The sequence below is a fragment of the Orycteropus afer genome, unplaced genomic scaffold (genome assembly GCF_000298275.1).
Source record: "Orycteropus afer afer isolate SDZICR_OR568_19922 unplaced genomic scaffold, OryAfe1.0 scaffold00001, whole genome shotgun sequence".
NCBI lineage: Eukaryota > Metazoa > Chordata > Mammalia > Tubulidentata > Orycteropodidae > Orycteropus > Orycteropus afer.
The window spans coordinates 30,747,383-30,763,907 of record NW_006921588.1 but is presented as its reverse complement, the minus strand read 5'-3'; the positions used below and the strand labels follow the sequence as shown (position 1 = coordinate 30,763,907).

General features: G+C 41.1%; 1 non-coding gene across 1 annotated transcript; it reads right to left on the bottom strand.

Moving 5' to 3' along the window:
* Window positions 1-512: 512 nt before the first annotated feature.
* On the bottom strand, window positions 513-619 carry LOC122151114. Its single transcript, XR_006163981.1, has one exon. It is a non-coding gene; the product is annotated as a U6 spliceosomal RNA (small nuclear RNA).
* Window positions 620-16,525: the final 15,906 nt, after the last annotated feature.

Genomic DNA, 16,525 nt, shown 5'->3' with positions numbered 1-16,525 from the left:
TGTAGGTGTTTCTACTCAAAGTGTGTGTGTGTGTGTGTGTGTAATGGTGGGCACAGGTGCTTATGAATGAACCTAATGATGCCATTTTGCTATTTCCAACTCTTTAGAAAAATAACAAGTATACATAATATCGGTATATTAGCTGCCTTTGTTATGTAGAGAAATCACATTCATTAGTTCATTCATCCATCTACTTGGTCATGTCTTTCAGTATTACATAACCATGTGCCAGGCCCAGTGTTAGGCAATGGGGTCTATAAAGGTGGACCTTATAGGTACAGTCCCTGTCCTAGTGTTATTGACAATGTAGTGATGACAACCCCTTAGATGTCATCTATGATATCTTTTTGCTTTTGGGCACTGCAGTCTTTGAATCATTCCTGACTTGATAGGTGTGTGTGTGTGTGTGTGTGTTATATACGTCTGTCTTATTTACTCTTTTTTTTTTTTTTTTTAATTGTGATTTGGGTGAAAGTTTACAGAGCAAATTCACTTTCCATACAGCAGCTCACAAAAATATGGAATGCTTCACGAATTTGTGTGTTGTCCTTGTTCAGGGGCCATGCTAATCTTGTCTGTATCGTTCCAATTTTAGTACATGTGCTGCCAAAGCAAGCACTGTCTTATTTACTCTTGATGCCAATTACCATTCTCTTTTGTGCTACTCTTAGAAGAAGTTTCTAAACAAGCTAGCTTCCAACTTTATCAGTACATTTCCAAGTGGACATCCCAAAACAAGTTGATCATTCTGCAATAATACAAATTAAATGTCCATTCCTCCAAAGGTCTCATTGGAGAGAACAAATGATACACCACATAATTCGTGGGTTTAAAATCTTTAGGGTGCTTACGTACTTCATTGAAGATAGCAGCTCAAGCAAATTTAAAATTAATAGATTCTATCTAGTTTGCCTATTGTCATTTTTAAAGTCTGTTACAGAAGAGAATTTATGCAAATGGCTGTCATGCTGTTGCTACAGCACTCACACAGGGAATACATTATAATTCGTTTCTTAGATGGAAATGCTTTCTCTGGAGCATTATCAGGGTCAGCCATTTGCAGAAGCATGTCTCTTCCTTTGGATAGTCCATTCGGGGCTATTAAATGCTGTCAGGGCTGATAGGCACGGTTCCTGTCCTTGTGTTGCTGAATTGGGAGTAGGGGGATGGGAAGAATAGCAGGATTAATTACTGGGGCCCTATTATGTGGGAGGGAGCTCTGGTAGCATAGTGGCTAAGACACTTGCCTGCTAACCAGATGGCTGGCAGTTCAAACCCACCAGCCGCTCCTCGGAAGGAAGGTTGGGCATTCCTTCTTCCGTAGTGATACTGCCTCGGAAACCCAAGGAGGGGTCGCTATGAGTCGGGGCCGATTTGACGGCACTTAACAACAACAACAACAATTATGTGGGAGAGACTCCAGGATCAATCCCTGGTAAAGACTTTTTTCAGCCCTTCTTTGCTGGAGGTCTGATATTTTCCCCTTGCCCCTGAGTGGGCTGTCAGTGACTCTCAAGACTATATAGCCTTAAACTCTTTGTTGTTTGTGGTGTCCCACTAGCCTTCCAATTCTGCTTTCTCCTGCAGAACACTGCCAAGGCACTCTTTCTCAAAGACAATTTCAAATGTCGCTCCACTGCCTGGGAATTTGATATGGCTCTCTATTCCCTCTGAGATCAAATTTTAACTCCTTAAGCTGCCTGAAAACTCTGCCATCAGCTGACTCCTACATACCAATTCAACTTCCTTTCTTGATCACTTCTAAAGCCATGATCCTCCTATTGGAGTCAGTCTGGCTATAATAGCTTATGATTATGTGAGCTGTATTTTGAGCATTTCTTATATGCAAACACTGTGGGGGATACAGGAACTCAGAGCATATAATCCCTACTCTTAAAATTCTTATGACAGTAAACAGAAATAGAATAGGCTGTATTGACCAGCAGTGGTAAGATCTTCATTCTCTAAAGCCCGATCTTACCTTTGCAATCTCTGCATGTTTCTTGGCTCTGTATTTCCTGCCTGCCTTGTCTACATTAAGTTTTTCATGTCTTCCATTAAAACCGTACCTAACTTTACCTGCTGTAGGAAGCACTCCTGCTCTCAGACCTGGATTGGATCTACTCTTCCTCAGCATTTATGGACCCAGCTTATTGGAGATTGCTTGGCCTTTGCTGCCTGTTGATTTGCAGAGTTTTTTCAACTATAGGACCTGCTGTGTCACCTTGGCTGGTCAGAAGAGAAGCTCCTTGTGGGTAGGCAGGTCCTGCCTTCGTTGCTTGCCCCCTTCTTTCCTATCAGCACCATGCTCTGCACACAGCCCCAGGGCTGCCACTTCTTTGCTCAGGAATTCAGATCAGAACTTCATGTGCTTTTCCCAGTGCATCTGCAGCTCAGGAAAGCAAACCTATCTGCAGGCCTTGACTGAACTCTTGGCTCAGAAAAAGATGTTAAGTTTTGATTGTGCCGTGAGTGTCTGGAATGAAAGGGCCTTGAGACCTAAATTGTCATTGTTGCTGGGTGTTGTTAGGTGGTTCTGACTTGCAAGGATAAAATCAGAAATGTTAAGTGCCATACACACAGGGCCTGGGAGAACGGTTTTGATTCTGCTGCTTGTACTGGTGTTGTTGTTGTTGTTGTTGTTATGTGCCATGGATCGGCTCCAACTCATAGCAACCCCTCCTTGGGTTTCCGAGGCAGTATCATTACGGAAGTAGATTGCCCCATCTTCCTTCTGAGGAGTGGCTGGTGGGTTTGAACCTCCAGCCTTCTGGTTAGCAGTCAAGTGCCTTAGGCACTATGCTACCAGAGCTCCCAAGCTTGTACTGGTAAGAGACAATAAATAGATCAGATTCACTACCAATTAAATCAAAACCAAACCCATTGCTGTCAAGTTGGACTCAAAGCAACCCTATAGGGTAGAACTGCCATATAGGGTTTCCAAGACTGTAAATCTTCACAGAAACAGACTGCCGTGCTGGTGGGTTTGAACTGCTGACTTTTTGGTTAGCAGCCAAGTGCTTAACCACTGCACCACTAAGGCTCCTTTTACCACCAATTAGCATCACTTGGTGAATAGTGAAGCAAAGGCACCAAGGCTTTGGTGGATTTGGCAGTCCCTTTCCAACAGCTGTCTGAGGCTAACACCACCTGGAACTAGACTGAAGAAAGTCCTTCAGTGACAATGTGTCATGTATTCTGACCCATGCACTACTCAAAGACATCATTTTCTAGGCTTGAAGTGTGCTGGCAGTTTTTGGAGAAGTGAAAATCCAATCTCAGATAAGCTGGATTCAGAAAATAGGTCACTGGGGGGAGTTGCAGTTATTTTCCTTCCAGCTTTCTTCTGTGCTTGCGTTAGATTGCTTTTCTGCAAAGGGCAGTCACATCTGCCCTGGCTGGTGGGCAGTCAAGGGGGGTGATAGCCACCCTGGCCCAGGGCCCCTGTCAGGCACCACTCAGATTCTTGTGTCTTTATGACTGGCATTTTAAAGGAGCTACAGAAATAGCCTCCTTGAGTATTGATTTTTTCACACACACACACACACACACACACATACACACACAGAGAGCATAGTTTATAGGCACTTGTTTTGCCACCTGCAGTTTATAATAGAACGGACCTGTGGGATTATAAACCACTTTATTTCTGCACAGAATTTCTCAGCTTGAGGCCAAATTGAAGGGCATTAGTCATCAGTAATTTGCAGTTTGTTTTAATGTATTTCACTCAGAGAGGTTTTAAGGCAGCTAACACTAAGATAAATTTCCCAGTGCTTTGGTGACAATGTGAAAATCTGATTATTTAGTTAATTATTTGGCACAGCTGTGGGCATGTATTGTTCCTTACTGACTACAGTGATCATAACTGATTTGTGATTTTGGTTACATGACAATTTGAATGATATTAGATAAATTCAGTTATACTGTGATCCTTATTTTCTATGTCTGTGTAAGTTTAAGCTTTAGAGATCAATGTAGAGATCTTTGGAATCACTCAGGGAGCTCTGTTAAAAGCCAATTCCTGGATCCAGCAGTTCCAATCCTATGTATATATTCAAAAGGCTTAGACACGTGCACACCAATGTTCATTGTAGCATTAGTCACAATGCCCACAAGGTAGAAACAACCCAAGTGTCCATCAACAGATGAACAGATAAAATGTTGCACATACAGACCATGGGATATTATTCAGCTATAAAGAGAAACAAAGTTCTGATACATATTATAACATGGATGAACCTTGAAAACATTATGCCAAGTGAAAAAAGCCAGATACAGAAGGACAAATGTACGATCCTACTTATATGAAACATCTACAATAGTCAAATGCTTAGAGACAAAAGTAGATTAGTGGTTACCAGGGTCTAGGGAGAGGGGGAAATGAGGAGTTCTTGCCTAAGGGGGACTGAGTTTCCATTTGAGGTGATGAAAATGTTTTGGGAATGGATAGGCATCATGATTGCACAACACTGTGAATGTAATCAATGTCAATGAATTGCACATTTAAAAATGGTTAAAATGGCAGTGTTTTAAAATAGTTCATCGCGTAATTTTTTTTAAGCCAATTCCTAGGATCTCTCGCCTGGAGAGGAGTCCCTGGGTGGCACAAAGTGTTCAGCGCTTGACTGCAAACTAAAAGCTTAACAGTTTGAACCCATCCAGAGGCTCCTTGGAAGAAAGGACTGGCAATCAGCTTCTGAAAGGTCATAGCCTTGAAACATTATGGAATGCACTTCTACTTTGCAGTACATGGGGGTGGCCATGAGTTGGAATTGACTTGATGGTAACTGTTTTTTTTTTTTTTTTTTTCCTCTTCTCACCTGGAGATTCAGTTTCAGTGGCTCTGGTACTGTGAGCAGTTTCTGGAACAAAATGAGAAACAGTTTTCAACCATCTCTGTTTAGAGACTCGAAGGATCACAGAAATGCTCAAGACCAAGTCTTCTGGCTTCCAGCTCAGTACATTTTTCACCACTCCAGAGAAGAAATTCCTTGTTTCTCCTGCTCTGGAAATAGGCTGGTGCTATGTAGCTATCAGACCCTTCAGCAGCAACAGTAACTCATTCCCGTTATGGGCAATTGCCTGGGAAGAGGGAGACCTTGATGTTATGAGTGTGGCCTCTCCATGCTTCATTGTCCTGTTGTCAGCAGGAATCTGGCAGTGGCACTCTCTGTTCACTCATCCCAACAGAGTAATCTTCTGACCACCCAGAGGACTAAAGTCAAATCCAATTGTTAAAAAGCTAACAAGAAACCAATTGCTTGATTTCCTCTCTGCTGCTCTTGACTCTACAGGAAGTCCCACCACTCTGCTCTAGGTCCATCACAAAGCGTGATCTCCATTCTCATCAGCAGTCTTTCTCCTTACACCTATTTTAACCCCTTCCCTTGTCATTCTAATGGTGAATCAACAGACCCTGCCCACATCCTGCACACTTATTCTTACACTGTGATATCCACAATAAATAGGAGGGTCCCAGGGGTTTCTCTGAGGATGTGATGTGATGCATGAGAGAGACTTGAATATTGAGGAGAAGGGAGCCACAAAGCTGTGGCAGGAATGCAATGGGAGAATGGCCAGCTAGGTGTGCTGTAGGGACAGCAAGATGGCCTGGCAAGAGAAGTAGCGTGAAAGAAGGAGACAGAACAAAAAGACGAGGGCAGAGAGGAAGGCGAATCCAGGCCTTAAAGGACCTTGTGGGCCATGGTGGGGGAAGATTGGATTTTATTCTAAATGCAATGACGTTTTATATAAGTTTTAAAAAGATGCCTCTTGTAGCTGTGTGTAGAATAGACCTTTGAGGCAGGAGGCAAGAAGCTGGAGGCAAGAAGTGAGGTCCTGTCTGTGGTCCAGGTAGGAGACGCAGTGGCTTGGCCCAGGTGAGGGAGATGTGGGGCTGCCATGTATGTTGCTGTAGGAAGTGTCCTGATAGAGATGCCTAGCTAAAGTGGTAAGTGGCCCTGAAGTCCAGCCTGCGCTCTGCTTGTCAAGCTGTGCATCTCGCTTGAAGCTACACACTCTGCAGTAAGGGGTGCCTTTTTCTGACTTACCCAATAGTTTCCTGTGGCCTTGTGGTGGCCCTGGGTAGTAGTGGTGGTATCAAGCATTTGGACACAGGAATGTATTTTTGAAGTGGAGTTGACAGGATGTATTGATGTTCCACAAGGATTTTAGGGAATTAATTAAATACATGTGAAGTAACTTGGAACTTGTTAGAATTCAGAAAATCTTATATGTCTGAAATATTTCCTTCCCATCTACATATAGTCTTCAATTGTCAAATCTTTCAAATCACAAAGTATTGTTTTCTATTTTGATCTATGATATAGCTTGGTGACTCTTCACCCTGAGACATAAGATTTTATCTAGGAAGAATAGGATTGTTTCTCTAAGTGAAAGCAAGGATTTTACTGAATGTGTTCTATTTATTAACGCTTTTCAGTCATTCATGTTTTCTGTCCAGTTTGGCCACTTTTGCAAATGAAATATATCATTGGCTAGTTAAATGAGACTTTTTCATCTACAGAGGCTATTTTGCAAAGTTAGAGGCCAAAATGACAAATAGCTTTATCACTAATCCATGGAAAATATTACTTTTGTGTGATATTTCTAGGGGTCTTATTTATTTATTTACTTCCCTCCAAATCCGCGGCCCCTTCCCTGCAGCTCTGTTAGCACAGGAGCCGGTAGCTCAGAGCAGTTCTCCAAGCTGAGTGCGCCTTGTTGGTGAGTTCCGGCTTTCTGGTGCTGTGTGGTTTCTGACAGAGCAGACAGTGTATTCACTGGAGCTACTCAGGAACCCTTACTTCTAGCTCCAAGGCAGCACAGTTCAAATGCTGACCATACTCACACACCCTCACCCCGCGATTTTCCAGATCTTATTTTCCTCCTCACCCCACCTCTTCTGAAGATGAAGTGTGAGACCTTTCCTAGTTCTCTTTCTCCTTACCTGCTCAAGAGAATTTACCCCAGGTATTGGTATTAGGCAGAAGGAAGATTGGGCAATCTTCTTCCACAGAGATACCACCTTGGAAACCCAAGGAGGGGTTGCTGTGAGTTGAATTGAGGAGACGGCAGTGAGCTTTTATTTATTTATTTGTTTGTTTGTTTGTTTGTTTGTTTACTGGTATTAGGAAGGAGCTCTGGTGGTGCAGTGGCATTTGGCTGCTAACCAAAATTAAGGTAGTTAGAAGAAAGATGAAGCAGTCTGCTTCCATAAAGATTTACAGCCTTGGAAACCCTATGAGGGTCACTAGGATGGCAGTGAGTTGGTTTTTTGGATTGGTGTTACACCCTTCTGGAAACTCCTCTGCATTCTGCCCTCTGTGTTCTCTACCTCTCTGAGAGCCCCTTCTCTTGTTCCTCTCACCAATCCTACCCTACTAAATGTAAAGATTGTGTGAGATTCTATTCTTTCACTTTCTCCCTTCACTTCTCCCTTGCAAACTCCATCTGGGCCATGGATAGATGTGCCCTCTCTGTGGTCTCTCAATGAGCTCTCCCAATACAACCTTTCTCCTGAGTTCCAGTTCTTTTTTTTCTTATTGCTTGCTAGGCATCTCCTCCATTTCCTGCTGGATCCTGCAACTTGGCAGGTTCCAAACTGAACTTAGTGTCTTATCTCCTCCAGGCTTCCTTCTTTCTGTTGACGGTTTCCTAGTCATCCAGGTTCAAAATTTTAGCGTCATTTTAGATTCTGCTTTTGCTTTCTATATCCTGTTTTACTCAAAATATCTACAATAAAGTCTCTCCCAGATACCCGTCTCTTTTCTTGAGACTTTTGCTTTAGTTCAAGGCCTCATAACTCTAACCAAAATCCACAATAGCCTCCTGACTCATCTTCCTAATGAATGTCACCTCTTTTCAGTTCATTTTCATATGTTCCTACCAGGTTAATCTTCCTGAAGCCACCCCATCAGGTCACTATTCTGTGAGAAACATCCATAGCTTCTTACTGGCCAATAGGAATAAATGATTGAATGCTTGCTATGAAATAAGAATAAATCTAAGAATAAATCTCAGTTAATTAGAACAATTCCATGAGAACGATATTATTATCCTTATTTTACAGGCATAGAAAATGAGGCTCAGAGAAGTTAAATGAATTGCCTACAGAATAAGATTCAAACCCTTAGCAAGATATTGAAGGCCTCTGAGATTCAGTACAAGTCTTTCAACATTCAGGAAATATTTATTGAACATTTCCAGTACATCCCTGCTGTCATGAAGTTTATACTCTATGGAGTGAAACAAATAAATAGACAAAGAGATACATAAATAAATACAGATTGCTGTTAGTGCAGTAGAGGAAATAATTTCATATAAGAGAGAATAACATAAGAAGCTACTTTACAGAGGGTGATTTAAACTCGTCTCTCTCAGTGTTCCCCAAAGTATGAGGGAATGGAAAACAATTGCTTCTGGGGTATTTTTATGAATTATTGAGTCTCCCTAGACTCACCCATCACGATTCCTATCTTGAGTCCTCCATTTTCCTGTCTCCCCACCTGTTCCTCTGCCTGGTAAGCCTCTGTCCATCGCTATCTGTCTACCTTCAACTTCCTCATTAGGACCTAAGTCAAATGCCACCCCTGATTCCTCTTCCTTAAGACTGTCTCCTGTCCCTTCATATGAGACATTTATCACTATTTATGTATAGTTATGTGCTTTTGAGCCATATCTGTAATGTACTGAGCTGTATGCCACTTAGGTCAAGGCTAAGTCTGATTCATTTTATGGCCTTTCTATGACTCGCTTCCAAGAGACGTTCAATATGCATTTGTGGAATGTCTATCTGGGCTTAAGCTTTGACATCTTAAGTCTTTGGACTCCATGCAGTTTCCACCATTTGAATGTATTCAAAATGTCCCAACCATAGCACGCCTCGCTTGTGCTAAGATGGAGACAACCAGTTCTGCACTCAGCTTCACTTCCAGAAATGAAAGTGATTCCACTAGAAGTGGTGAGTGAGAATGCAGCTTCTTCCAGCCAGTTGCTGCTGGAGGCGACCTGAAAGGCTGTTTTACACAGAGTCCCAGTTACATTGCAATCAGATGAGGCTTCCTGTGACTGAGGTATTCAGTAAGACATCATAGAATAAACCAGAAAGGGGCTTCCCAAGCACTTTTCTCTGAATAGGACAAAAATAATGCATTATGATCACACATGCTAGAACTGAGGAAGGTGTGTAGTTTCTTTTTTTCTTGTAAACTAATGATTGTTCTTTTTTTTTTTTTTAGATTTTTGTTGTGATTTGGGTGAAAGTTTACAGAGCAAATTCATTTTCCATACAGCAGTTCATACACATCTTGTCTCATGACATTGACTGCAATTCCCCACAATGTAACAGCTCTCTTCCCACTTCCTCCCCACAGTTACCTCTTCCCTGTGTCCTTCCCTCCCATGCATTCCCACTCCCTGAGCTGTCTCCCTGTGCATACACTACCCTTCGTTCTCCCATGATTGATTGCTCCAAGTAGTGTATCTACCTGATGTAAATGTTCAGCCTATATGCCTGTCTGTTATTTGGCTGGAAGCCACAGGAGTGAGTTCAATTCCAGACCTGAAGGGCAGCTAGGGGCCATAGTCTCGGGGGTCTCACCAGGCTCTTCCAGACCAGCAAACCTGGTCTTTTTGTGTGTGTGTGTGTGTGTGTGTGATGTTGAGTTTTGTTCCACATTGTTTTCCTGCTCTATCCAGGATATCCTACACTGATCCCCCTCTGAGTGGTTGACAGTGGTAGTCGGGCACCATATAGTTCTTCTGGTCTCATGGTCATATAGACTGAAGATTGCATGGTCTACCAGTCCTTTGGACTACTTGTTTCCATGCATCTTTGGTTTTCTTCATTCTTCTTTGCTCTGGATGAGGAGAGATCTGTTGTTGCATCTAGATGGTCACTTACAAGCTTTTAAGATCCCAGTCACTATTCACCAAAATAGAATGTAGAACAATGTTTTTGTGTAGTATGTTATGCCAATTGAGCTTGATGTCCCCTGCAACCATGGCCTCAAGCCTACAGGTGCAACTACTCGCTCCCTCAGGGCAGCTGGCTATGGCCAAGAAGTCACCACAACCTTGTCCCTTTTTAGCTCTACTAAATACCTACACATTCTTACAGCACATACAAATATGCTTGTAGAAACATCATCTGCCATTGTCTGGTCATTGGCACACTAAACCCAACTGTGATAGTTCTTCTTGAGGGACCTCAGAGGGCCATCCCCTTCAGTCTACTCTCCATGCAATCACCAGAGTGATTCTGTTAAAACACAAACCAGATCATGTCTCTCAAATCCCACTAATAGTTTCCTCTCTCACTCTAAGTAAGTAAAAGGTAAGTCCTTATCTTATAAGGGATGATAAGAATCTACATGAGCTGACCTTTCTGCCCTCTCCATATGGATCTGATCCCACCTCCAACTTCTCCTCTCTCTTTCTCTTTCCACAACAGCCACACTAGCTGCTGCTACTTCTTGTTTTCTTGAAACTAGCTTCTTGATGTTCTCTGAATATGTCAGGCAAGCTCCTGCCTCAGGGCCTTTGCATTATCTCTTCCCTCTATCTACAACAGTTTTTCCCAACCATAGCTCTCTCATCTTCTTTACCTCATTTCTTAGATGTATCCTGTTCAATGAGGTCTTCTGTAATCATTCTATTTAAAACTTCAGTTCACCTGTGTTGAATTACATTCCCCAAAAAAGATATGTTGAAGTCCAACACGCCTTCCATCCCCATGACTGTGACCTTATTTGGAAATAGGGTCTTTGCAAGTATATTTAGTTAAGTTACCATAAGGTCGTTTTTTAATTTAGTGATGGGAAGCTTTCATGTGTTAGTTACTCAAGCAAGGTGGAGGCATGGTTTTAGATTTTGTATCCAGTTGCAGGGTCCATGAGGAATTGTTAAGGAAAGGAGACTAGTGGATAAGTGGAAGAGAGACTAGTTAGAAGACTTTTGCATACCATTTGTGGTGAGGTGAATAGGGGTAGCTGCAGTGGGGGTGAAAAGGGAAGGGTAGAAGGGAACAAAGGATGGTCACACTCAGTGATTGACTGATGTAAGGGACTAACGTGAGGGATGAGGCAATGGGAGAAGGTTTAGGTCTGAGTTATCAGAAGATCTCCTTAGGGAGTTGAGCTTTGAAGAGTTGAAGATGGTTGGTTTGGTTCTGTACACGTTATTTCTGAAGGTGAGAGAGGGCATATAAGTGGATACATGTGACAAGCAGTTAGTAAGCCTCGGCTAGAGAGAAGGAACTATCTGCCAGGACATGATGGTTAATGCCTTGAGTGTAGATGAGAAATTTGGAAGGCAAGTGGAAGACTAAATCAGGACTTTGGTTTGAATACCACACTAACAGGGAGAATGGAAGGTGGCACAAAAAGTGGAGAGGTAGGCTAGGAACCAGGAAAGTAAGAGATCAAGGAACCAATGGGAAGAGGGTGTTTCATAAAGTTGAAGGCAGTGAGTAATGGCTAATGCTGTAGAGGTTGAGAACAAATATTGAGTAAGTGTATTTAATTTTATAGAACTGAAAGAGACTGATAGAAACTTTTAAATAGCAATTCAGTTGAGTGATTAGGTTAGAAACCAGATCTTCTGTCTTGTGAAACAAACAAAGCTATACATCTTTTTGGTGTGTACAAGAGTATGTGTGTGTATAATGATGCTAACAGTTAAGAGTGGTTACTTACATCTGGGTGGAGGGATTTTATGAGTGTTCTTCTTCTTTTATTTCTTTTCATTTTCTAAATGTTTTATGAAACCACAACTTTTTTAAATTAAAAAGGTCATAGGCTTTTAAAGTTCTGGTTTCATTCCTTTGTTAAATTAATATTTATTGAGTGCTTATTTTGTATTTGGTATTTGCCTTTGTAGCAGAAAAATAAGGCATGACTTCTATTCTCAAGGAACTCACTGATAGAGAAAACCAATGTATGAACAAATAAATGCCAGAAAACATGGTATCATCTAGAGCAGAGCACATGACGCAATGAGACTATGATGCAAGGAATGGTCACCTGCAGTGGGAAAATAAGAAAGGTCTCCTTTAGGAGCGGACATTCACACTATACTAAGAAGATCCTATCTAGAAGTATGTGGATAGGCTTTGTTTGTGAAAAGCCAGTTTCCGCAAACAGGCCCTAATCCTTATCAGCCTTTACTACCATCATATTGTGCACTTCCTTATATGTTCGTTTGGAATCATTTTAATTTGTTCATGCTTATAAGCATTCTCTAATTTTGTGGGTCTGTGTGTGTGTATCCAGGAGCTCTGGTGGTGCTGTGCTTAAAGAAACACACTGCTAACAAAAGGTCAGTGGTTCAAACCCACCAGAGCCTCCATAGGAGAAAGATGAGGCAGTCTGCTTCTGTAAAGAGGTACAGCCTTGAAAACTCTGTGGGGCAGTTCTACTCTGTCCTATAGGGTTGCTATGAGTTGGAATCAACTTAATGGCCATGGATTTGGTTTTTTGTTTGGTGTGTGTTTATTAGGAATTCTGGTAGCACAAAACATTCAGCTGCTAACCAAAAGGTCAGTGGTTCAAACCCACTAGCTGTTCTGTGGGAGAAAAGTGCAGTCTGCTTCCAAAAAGATTTCCAACCTTGGAAATCCTATGGGGGCAGTTCTATTCTGTCCAAAAAGGGTCACTGTGAGTCAGAATTGACTTGATGGAAGTCAGTCAATGTGTCTTTATTATATTTAATATTTTATACAAGTTTTACTCTTTACTTTTCTGACTTTTTAAGACCTATACTCTAGGTTTGAAGAACTCTTCTATGATACATGATTCACATATAATGTACTAGAACACTTAAAAATATTCTGAGTAGCATATTCAGAAGTCTTCATCATGAACTTTTCTTGTGACTATAAAATGTTGTTGGACAAGTTCTATTTAAATCATAATTGATAGGCTTGATTAACTACAGGAGTTCACTGGGCACTTCTTCCATGAGAATGATGCAGGGTATTCAGTAAGGATTCAGCTCAGGCTCATTTAGAGTTAATAGGAGCTAAAACCTGTGCAAATTAGCTTGTGAAAAGTGGGGATTCTTCAAAGAATGCGGCAGGAAATTGCATGGATCTCAAAGGGCCAACAGCAAAACTTAGCAAGCCCACTAGCAGGCCCCACTTAGCCAGGTCTGGATATAGAATCCATGGTGAACTCACACACAAATCCTCTCTACTCTCAAGCATAGCATGGCCCTTTCAATTTCTTCTTTCTCTGTTCTCCTCTTGTTCCCATGATGGGTTTCCATGCTATCCCATGACTTCAACAAACATCTGGACCAGAATATTCTCCTCTACAGAGAATTCTTGTTTGTTTTCTTAAAAAAATATATATTTTTTTCTTTTCAGATAATGTCTGTACTGGTGCAAAAATCTGACTAGCTCCCTGACAACCTTTCTGACTCCTGATATCTCTTCCAAAAGTTTAAGAGTTTCTTATGTAGCCTTTTGGGAAAATATTATATATAAAGATACATGCATTATATATAGATGCATACACATAAAATGGTGATAATGTAAATATTCTTTTTATTTACATAGGTTATCATCTTTAATTGCTACTCAATACTTTATAAAAACTATAATTTTATATATTGTCATTCTTTCTACAATAGCTGATACCAAATTTACCTCTTTTCTTTTTAGTGGTTACATGTGGCTGAATGATATTTCATTTTATATAATTAGTATGACTTGTTGGATGATATCTCTATAAAGGTGGACCATTAGATTGTATCTGTTTTTCTATTAAGCACACTGCTGCAATGAACATCCTTGTACATCTATAGAAGTTTAATAGTTTTGGTTCTTACATTTGTTCTATACTCGATTTCAGGTTAATTTTTGTATGTGGTGTGACATAAGATTAGAGATTCTTTCTTTTATTATTATTGTTGAAAACTTTCCTTTCTAGTGTATGTTGTTGTTAGGTGTCTTCAAGGCGGCTCTGACTCATATTGACCCTGTGTGCGACAGAGCGAAACACTACGTTTGGTAGTCCTGAGCCATCTTCGCAATCATTTGAGCCCCTTCTTATAGCCACTGCATCAATCCATCTCCTTCAGAGTCTTCTTTATTTTCGCTAAAATGTTGACTTTGTATCGTATAATCTTTTATTGGTTTTAGCAATCTGTTTTGCAAATTCCATCAATTTTTTTAATGTAGATGATCATGTCCTTGCAAATTAAATCCATTTTCCTTCTTCCTTTCCAATCTGAATGTTTAAAATTTCTTTTTGTACTGACTTCATTGCACCAGCTAGAATGCTACCGCAATGTTGAAGGGAAATGAGGAGAACAGACATTCTAGCCTTGTTGCAATTTGGTTGAATATAAAAATATTTTTCCACACCTTGCATACAATGCTGACACATTTTCTGATATTGAACATTGCTATGGAGAGAAACCTGAGCTTTTGCTTTGTTTTTTATTTGATTTTGATGTGTCTCTGTGCATGCGTGCATCTTACATACCCTAAAAATTCTCTCTTTTCCTTAAGGTTCAGTTATTTTACCAGGAAATAGCTGTCGTTCTGAGATGTGTTTTATGGATATTATGGACTGTCACAGTTGATAGATCTCTACTTTACTCTTGCTTCTGAAAGGTTGTTTAGAGTGCTGTGTTAGGATCATTCCACCTGCTAGGGGGCATATCCTGCAGAATGGCTTTGGAAATGTTCCTCTTTTTAAAACAGAGCCTGATAATTTCTCATCCTTCTTTTTAATTACCCACCAACCTAGTGTTGAGGAATTGTGCAAAAGGTTCTTCATAAATTCTTACTGAAGATATAAATGAATAAGGCTGAAACCCCATTCCCTGCTGCTAATTCACCCTTTCTATCCACTTCCCTCTGAATAGGGAGTATTGCTGAGATTGTTCAGAATTTTGTCCATTCATCATTTCCCAAAACCTACTATGCTTTTTCTGGGAGAAGACAAAGAACTGGATTGAGAATGACAGTGATTCCTGGGATTGTCCATCTCTCGCTTCCCTGAATGCTCCTTTTAAAAGATTATGGCATGAAGTGGTGTCCCTTCTTTCATTTGATTACTGCTAATGTCTTTTTGTTTTCTTTGCTGAATCTCAGTTTTTGTTGTTGACATTGTTCATTCCTTTGGTTTTTGGGAGACTATATACCTGACTGGGAGCTCTGGTAGCATAGTGCCTAAGGCATTTGACTGCTAACCGGAAGGCTGGCGGTTCAAACACACCAGCCACTCCTCGGAAGGAAGGTTGGGCAATCCTACTTCCGTAGTGATACTGCCTCGGAAACCCAAGGAGGGGTCGCTATGAGTCAGGGCCAACTCGACGGCAAATAACAACAACAACAACAACATATACCTGACTTAACTCAGTCATCTTGGCCCAGAAATTATATAGGTTGCAAGAGTTTGAAGTTAGTGGGAACATAGTCCTCCACAGGACCACCCTCAATTCTGACACCAACTGCAAGTTCAGGGGCTTCCCAAAACCACTCTCAAGTTTTGCTAGAAGGATTCATAGAACTCTGAGAAGCTATCATACTTGTGGTTACAATTTATTATAGAGAAAGGATACAGATTATATTCGGCCAGAGAAGAAGTGCACAGGGCAAAGTCCAAGAGAGTTCCAAACATGGAATTGTTGTTTTTTTTCTCCCTATGGAGTCATCTCTCTTGCTGCAACAATTTATGATAATATGCATGGAGTATTGCCAACCAGAGAAGCTCACCTGAGCATTGGAGCTCAGAGTTTTCTTCATTTACATAGGCATGACTCATTGCCCATGTGCCTGATCAGACTCCAGTCCCTGGCCCCTCCAGGAATGACCCAGGCCTCCACCCTAAATCATATAGATGGCCTTTATGGCATTGCCAGCTTCCACCCTAAGACTATATGGATGTAGCCATTACCCACCCTGAATCGTCATATTGTTGGACTATCTGGAAGACCCAAGGCTCCCAGCTAAACAAAGGCATAACATTCTGAGGTCCCAGAGATTACCTCCCAGAAATTGAGGTCAAAGTCCAGAACCTCTTTGGGCAAGGGCAAATTCTCTACTACATAGTTATTTTTAAAAGCTTAGAACCTCAAGAGCAAAGCTCAGTTTCTTCTTCCTTCCTGTGTGAAATATCCTCCATATATTTCCTTTAGAATCTGGTCCAGGGCTATGCATACAATTGGCATTTAATAACTACTTACTGAATGGATAAATTAGAAATGTTTATGGAAGTTCTGTCTAATTTATGACCTATTATTGAAAGAAAGGGATATAGGGTACAATCACCGTAGAGCAGGCATGTTGTTGCTAGGTGCTGTCGAGTTGTCTTCGACACATAGCGACCTTGGGTACAACAGAACAAAACAGTGCCCAGTCCTGCGACATCCTTACAATCTTTGCTCTGTTCGAGCCCGTCATTGAAGCCATTGTGTCAGTCCATATCATTAAGGATTTTTTCTTTATTCTCTGAGCCTCTACTTTACTAAGCATCATGTCCTCCTAAGATTGATCCTTTCTGACAGCATG